The sequence below is a fragment of the Anopheles coustani genome (genome assembly GCF_943734705.1).
Source record: "Anopheles coustani chromosome X unlocalized genomic scaffold, idAnoCousDA_361_x.2 X_unloc_44, whole genome shotgun sequence".
Classification (NCBI taxonomy): Eukaryota; Metazoa; Arthropoda; class Insecta; order Diptera; family Culicidae; genus Anopheles; species Anopheles coustani.
The window spans coordinates 166,524-175,000 of record NW_026525153.1 but is presented as its reverse complement, the minus strand read 5'-3'; positions in this window follow the sequence as shown (position 1 = coordinate 175,000).

Sequence of the window (8,477 nt, the reverse complement as noted above, 5' to 3'; positions counted from 1 at the left end):
CAGCGTGGACCAGGGGAGAACTGAACTTTATACTTCACACCACAGTATTGAGTAATGTGCCCTCTTCCACATAGGGCAAGCTGGAATGTTCCATTTTACCCAGGACGGCCGAAGCGGCGTGGACCAGTGGAGGACTACACAATCATGAGGTTTGATATCGACTTGTGTGTTTCAATAGGATACCGATGGTATGGTTTGAACCGATTTGATTTAGCCATTCTGAAGTCATCACTTGGTTGAAGCGCTGAACTAGGGAGGCATCGTTTACATATATATTGGTTTTCGCATGCTCTACTAGGTTAATGTCATGAGGTTGGCTATCGAGCATGCCCAAGTGATGACTTGATTGTGTGCTTGCTTGAATTCTTCACATTTCATACCATCGGTTAGTTGTCGAATCATTCCTCGATCATAACCTTCGTTCTTGGTTCATGTATGCTCTCTTCCACATAGGGCAAGCTAGAATTAACTATCTTACCCAGGACCGCCGAAGCAGCGTGGACCAGGGGAGAACTATACTTTGTCTTGTATGCCCTCTTCCACATAGGGCAAGCTAGAACTAACTATCTTACCCAGGACCGCCGAAGCAGCGTGGACCAGTGGAGGACTATACTTTGTTCATAACACCACAGTATTGAGTAATGTGCCCTCTTCCACATAGGGCAAGCTAGAATGAACTATCTTACCCAGGACCGCCGGAGCAGTGTGGACCAGTGGAGGACTACACAATCATGAGGTTTGATATCGACTTGTGTGTTTCAATAGGGTACCGATGGTATGTTTTGAACCGATTTGATTTAGCCATTCTGAAGTCATCACTTGGTTGAAGCGCTGAACTAGGGAGGGGCATCGTTTACATATATATTGGTTTTCGCATGCTCTACTAGGTTAATGTCATAGGGTTGGCTATCGAGCATGCCCAAGTGATGACTTGATTGTGTGCTTGCTTGAATTCTTCACATTTCATACCATCGGTTAGTTGTCGAATCATTCCTCGATCATAACCTTCGTTCTTGGTTCATGTATGCTCTCTTCCACATAGGGCAAGCTAGAATTAACTATCTTACCCAGGACCGCCGAAGCAGCGTGGACCAGGGGAGAACTATACTTTGTCTTGTATGCCCTCTTCCACATAGGGCAAGCTAGAACTAACTATCTTACCCAGGACCGCCGAAGCAGCGTGGACCAGTGGAGGACTATACTTTGTTCATTACACCACAGTATTAAGTATGGTGTCCTCTTCCACATAGGGCAAGCTAGAACTAACTATCTTACCCAGGACCGCCGAAGCAGTGTGGACCAGGGGAGGACTATACTTTATACTTCACACACTAGCCATACTGAAGTCATCACTTGGTTGAAGCGCTGAACTACGGCGGGGTAATCGTTTACAGGTTATAATCATATAGCTGCATGCTCATTAGTAGATAATGGAATATTGTATGGCAATATGAGCATGCCCAAGTGATGACTTTGTTTCAAGCTCAACAGGTAGGGTATTGAGTCCTCTTCCACATAGGGCAAGCTAGAATGAACTATCTTACCCAGGACCGCCGGAGCAGCGTGGACCAGTGGAGGACTCTATACTTTATACTTCACACCACAGTATTGAGTACGACTTGCATAAAGCCCCTAATGAGAACCACGAGGGCTCTCTCAATGTAGAACCACGAGGGCTCTAGTACCGATTCTCTCGGTACGGCTTGGTCCGTGTTCCTTTATGCTTGTACTCTAAGTATTAAGTATTGTGTCCTCTTCCACATAGGGCAAGCTAGAACTAACTATCTTACCCAGGACCGCCGAAGCAGTGTGGACCAGGGGAGGACTATACTTTATACTTCACACACTAGCCATACTGAAGTCATCACTTGGTGGGGGTGAACTACGGCGGTATCTATCGTTTTGGTTCGGTCTATATAGGGTCGCTTGCATGCTCATTCGAATATAATGTAATTGTGTATGGCAATATGAGCATGCCCAAGTGATGACTTTGTTTCAAGCTCAACAGGTAGGGTATTGAGTCCTCTTCCACATAGGGCAAGCTAGAATGAACTATCTTACCCAGGACCGCCGGAGCAGCGTGGACCAGTGGAGGACTCTATACTTTATACTTCACACCACAGTATTGAGTACTTCTTGCATAAAGCCCCTAATGAGAACCACGAGGGCTCTCTCAATGTAGAACCACAAGGGCTCTAGTACCGATTCTCTCGGTACGGCTTGGTCCGTGTTCCTTTATGCTTGTACTCTTAGAAAGTCTCAACCCGGAGGTCTTGACTTTGATTGTCATAGTTGGACTACGACGGGGCATCCGACCATTGCTGATCGAACACCCCTGATTCACCATCTTTCGGGTAGGCGGTACGCGTACCTCCGGACGCGGAAGTCTCAACCCGGAGGTCTTGACTTTGATTGTCATAGTTGGACTACGACGGGGTATCCGACTCATCGAATACCCCAGAAGCACACCATCTTTCGGGTAGGCGGTACGCGTACCTCCGGACGCGGAAGTCTCAACCCGGAGGTCTTGACTTTGATTGTCATAGTTGGACTACGACGGGGTATCCGACTCATCGAATACCCCAGAAGCACACCATCTTTCGGGTAGGCGGTACGCGTACCTCCGGACGCGGAAAGTCTCAACCCGGAGGTCTTGACTTTGGTTGTCATAGTTGGACTATGACGGGGCATCCGACCATTGCTGATCGAACACCCCTGTTACACCATCTTTCGGATAGGCGGTGCGCGACACCACCGACGCGGAAAGTCTCAACCCGGAGGTCTTGACTTTGTATTGTTGGATAGTCCTCTTCCACTATAGGGCAAGCTGGAAATATTCCATTTTACCCAGGACTGCCGAGGCAGCGTGGACCAGGGGAGAACTTCACGGAATCTTCAGGCATCCATGATTGCCATAGTGCGTAAGCCGCCGCTGTGCGCGTCAACTCGTTCCCCGTGAGGAGGAGTCTAGCCGCCGCTAAAAGACGAAGCATTAAGTGTCCTCATTCCACTATAGGGCAAGCTAGAATTAACTATCTTACCCAGGACCGCCGAAGCAGCGTGGACCAGGCGAGGACTATACTTTATACTTCACACCACAGTATTGAGTACGACTTGCATAAAGCCCCTAATGAGAACCACGAGGGCTCTCTCAATGTAGAACCACGAGGGCTCTAGTACCGATTCTCTCGGTACGGCTTGGTCCGTGTTCCTTTATGCTTGTACTCGCGGAAAGTCTCAACCCGGAGGTCTTGACTTTGATTGTCATAGTTGGACTACGACGGGGCATCCGACCATTGCTGATCGAACACCCCTGATTCACCATCTTTCGGATAGGAGGTGCGCCCACCTCCGACGCGGAAGTCTCAACCCGGAGGTTCGGACTTAGAGTTTTTCCCATTTAAAAGTTTTTCTCTTAGCCATACTGAAGTCATCACTTGGTGAACGATTGAACTAGGGCGGGTTAATCGTTTATAGGTATCATGTGGTTTGCATGCTCTCTTAGGTTAAGGTCATGTGGTTGGCTATCGAGCATGCCCAAGTGATGACTTTGTTTCACGCTTGCTTGATTTCTTCATGATTCCCTGTTATATAGTGTAATCATTCGAGAACAGGGAATCTTTGGTTTTGCTCAACAGGTATTGGATGTCAACTTGGTATCTAGATCGCATTAAGTCTCAACCCTTAGGTTCGGACTTGTATAGTGACATCTTGTTACGGTCTTGAGTCTCAACCCGCAGGTTCGGACTACTTAGTGTTTGATCGAATATAATATGGCAACTTGTGCCTAAGTCTCAACCCGCAGGTTCGGACTTCTGTTTATTTGGCCAATGTATGTATAAGGCAACTTGTGCCTAAGTCTCAACCCGCAGGTTCGGACTTGTGTATTTGTTCGAAGTCATGTATAAGGCAACGTGTGCCTAAGTCTCAACCCGCAGGTTCGGACTTGTTAGTGTTTCGTCAACTTTCATATGGCAACTTGTGCCTAAGTCTCAACCCGCAGGTTCGGACTTGTGTATTTGTTCGAAGTCATGTATAAGGCAACTTGTGCCTAAGTCTCAACCCGCAGGTTCGGACTTGTGTATTTGTTCGAAGTCATGTATAAGGCAACGTGTGCCTAAGTCTCAACCCGCAGGTTCGGACTTGTTAGTGTTTCGTCAACTTTCATATGGCAACTTGTGCCTGAGTCTCAACCCGCAGGTTCGGACTTCTATAGTGTTTCGTCAATTATCATATGGCAACTTGTGCCGAAGTCTCAACCCGCAGGTTCGGACTTCTGGAAGGATCACTTGGCCACTAATGATCCTTCCGCAGGTTCACCTACGGAAACCTTGTTACGACTTTTACTTCCTCTAAATCATCAAGTTCGGTCAACTTCGATAAAGCAGACGCGGTTCACGAGGATCCAGCGAACGATCATCTCCAAAGACCTCACTAAATAATCCATCGGTAGTAGCGACGGGCGGTGTGTACAAAGGGCAGGGACGTATTCAACGCTGGCTGATGACCAGCACTTACTAGAAGTTCCGAGTTCATATGGACCATTGCAATCCATAATCCCTACTAAGTGAGTATTTGAGTGATTTCCCGTTCCTCTCGGAATAGGAGACACGCTGCTACCCACATTGTAGCACGCGTGTAGCCCAGAACATCTAAGGGCATCACGGACCTGTTATCGCTCGATCTCATTTTGCTAAACACAAATTGTCCTGCTAAGCAGCGTACCGTAAGTGCACTTGCGCACACGAACAGCGAAGGTGTCAGGTCATACTCCACCGAAAGGTCCTAACCCGTTCCAATCGGCATCGACGCATTAACGCTGACTGCGTTCTAGTTAGCATATGTGAGTCACGTTCGTTATCGGAATTAACCAGACAAATCAATCCACGAACTAAGAACGGCCATGCACCACTACCCTTAAATTTGAGAAAGAGCTATTAATCTGTCTCACCTCCATAAGTTCGGACCTGGTAAGTTTTCCCGTGTTGAGTCAAATTGAACCGCAAGCTCCATTTCATTGTGGTGCCCTTCCGTCAATTCCTTTAAGTTTCAACTTTGCAACCATACTTCCCCCGGAACCTGACTTTGGTTTCCCGGAAGCTACTGAGAGCACCTGGTTGTAGCGTCTCCCAATTGCTAGTTGGCATCGTTTACGGTTAGAACTAGGGCGGTATCTAATCGCCTTCGATCCTCTAACTTTCGTTCTTGATTAAAGAAAGCATCCTTGACAAATGCCTTCGCTTTAGTTAGTCTTACGACGGTCTACGAATTTCACCTCTCGCGCCGTAATACTAGTGTCCCCAACTACTTCTGTTAATCATTACCTCCGGTCTGAGTACAAACCAATGAAAGATTAGACCAAGGTCGTATTCCATTATTCCATGCAAGATTATTCTAGGGCGTTTGGGCACCCTGCTTTAAGCACTCTAATTTGTTCAAGGTAAACGTGAGCGGTCGAGCTCTATGTTACACTTGCACCCGTTGAAGGGCACACCATGACACAGACTTGGTGCCCTACCACACCATTGAGTCGCAACCAGATTCCGACTTGGCCCACCGACCACGGGTTGACCGGGTCGGCGGAGCCGGACTGTGTTGGACAAGTATCAACTTCGAACGTTTTAACCGCAACAATTTTAATATACGCTAGTGGAGCTGGAATTACCGCGGCTGCTGGCACCAGACTTGCCCTCCACTTGATCCTCGTAGAAGGATTTATGCTCTACTCATTCCAATTATGAAACATCATTAAAGAGTTTCATATTGTTATTTCTCGTCACTACCTCCCCGTCCCGGGATTGGGTAATTTACGCGCCTGCTGCCTTCCTTGGATGTGGTAGCCATTTCTCAGGCTCCCTCTCCGGAATCGAACCCTGATTCCCCGTTACCCGTTGCAACCATGGTAGTCCTCTATACTACCATCCATAGTTGATAGGGCAGATATTTGCGAGATCTGTCGTCGGTGCGAGACCATACGATCAGCATCATTATCCAGACTTCAACTCAATGACACGGAGAACCCGCGATTGGTTTGACTAATAAGTGCACCAGTTCCCGCGAGGGTCCTGGCATGTTGCATGTATTAGCTCTAGATTTTCCACAGTTATCCAAGTAACTAGGTTGATGATCTCGTAAATTATAGCTGTTATACTGAGCCTTATGCGGTTTCACATTAAATCTGTTTGTACTTAGACATGCATGGCTTAACCTTTGAGACGAGCGTATATTACTGGTAGGATCAACCAGAATTCCGACTTTGCGTTCGAATGTTCATTGTCCCATTGCACCCGGAGGAGCAAACACCACGTTCTATATGTTGTCAAGTCCGGTAGCACACGGGAGGCGAGCCCCCGTGCGAACCTCATTGCCCTCGTATCACACACACCCGATGCACCGGACAGGCACTTGAGCGGCATTCGACTCCGCTAAGCGCTCGTGCGCCCGATTGTGCATGCGCTGACGGGGCCTTCATACCCCTACCACAGCGACCTTATGCCAAACTTCCATGAATACTTAGGTGAGCTGACAAGGGCCTTCATTTCCCTACCATCAACTAAAGGACACGCTAGGCGCGTCCGATCATTGCAACTGCGGGGCTTTCATACCCCAATCACCACAGTACGCAATTCACCAGAGTTTAATCACAACCCCCCCGGACATGGCACACTATTAACTTGCAACAAAACTTAGTGTGTGCCGGGCACATCGGTTCCACAAAATCATTCCCGATGTACCCCAATTGGGGTTGTGAACGCATCCATGGTCCTCTGACACACCCAACCAAGCGTGGATACTACATACCTCAAACACCCAGTACACTAACAGACAAATCAATATATGGTTGCTTTCCCCCAGACATTTGCCAATCACTTGGCACCCGGACGGGAACTCGCTCCTGATTGCGCCATTGCCACCCATTTGCCAAGAGCGAGTTCTGTATGTAGATTTCATTTGGAAAGACAACCGTGTACTGGATATTCTATCCGACGATTACAGATGACGAGTACGAGACTCGACTACACTCACGGATAATACATTTTGGGTCGAGATTGCTTTCGGGGTTTTCGATTGGTCTTGCGCTTGTAAACGTATAACTTTGACTTGTGGTAACCTCGGTATGTTAGTCGATCACGTGGTTGTGAACTGGGTAGGGGTGAGCAATCTGTTCACTTGCACTCTGGGTAGGAATATGGTGAGCGCTATAGGTTAAAGATCATGGTATGGTTCCATCGTGATGACTTTCGCTAGATAGTAGGATGTTTGGATAGTTATAACGTTTTTGGCCATTTGTTCATAGTGTTCGGTTCATTGAGGAATTCGATTGGTCTTTGCTTCACACACGTGGTCGATCACTTGGATGTGAACTAGGGTGAGAATAAGGTGTTCACTAGTGCTCTTAGGTTTTGGATCAGTACTGAGCACTTGATTGGTTTCGCATAATATGTATCCATAGTGATGACTCTTTCCAGCTTAAGATTTCGTTACCAGTTTCGAATCCTCCCCACGTTCGCTTTTACTTGGTTAGGTTTTCGAGTGTAGATTTGAAAGCAATCTCATGTATGTATCCCATCTGATATAAGCCACTGACAGTTCATGTCACCTCGTTCAACTCTCGCTGGGTCACAGAAGTATGTTACTGCGCCCATTATCCCTACTCGGATAGGTTCGGTTCGTTCGTTTTATACTACGGTGAGTAAACTCAATTTGTGCATCGCATAGCCATGGAAAGCAAGCTTTCGCGGGCCTCTTCGACTGTTTTGATACGAGCTGTGCCCGTGATGCTTGTCATCCCAGGATACTAGACCCCTTTGGACGACCGCATGACCATCAGAAAGTAAATTCCACGTTCGATTTGGGGTGTGAACCCCGAACATAAAGTCTTTGTGTAGAACCACGAGGGCTCTATAGTACCGATTCTCTCGGTACGCTTGGTCCGTGTTCCTTTATGTTCGTACTCTTGTGTGTTTAATATTCATGTTCGATTTGGGATATTTGCTACTGTCACCGTTTGAGTACTATGGGGCTTGAACCCCTAACATAAAGTCTTTGTGTAGAACCACGAGGGCTCTATAGTACCGATTCTCTCGGTACGCTTGGTCCGTGTTCCTTTATGTTTGTACTCTTGTGTGTATAATATTCATGTTCGGTTTGGGATATTTGCTACTTTCACCAGGGTCCCGTTCTTCATACAAGTCTGCCTTGCTAATGTGGTAACTTTTTAGTGTAGTTCTGACATTCCAATTTTGGGACTTAGCCGATTTTTCATATATTTCCATATGACCCATAGGGTCCCTTTCTTCATACAAGCTTGCCTAGGGCGATCGGTCAAAACTCGTCTTACTATTCGATTGGTCTTCGCACTTTCACCCTAGGCAGTTCGCCTAGGTCTGTCTTCTTGAGGAGGCCAAAACCCGAAATAAGGAGGTCCGGCCGACCCAGAAACCTCCCCTGTCTGAACTACACTAACCCGATTTTTC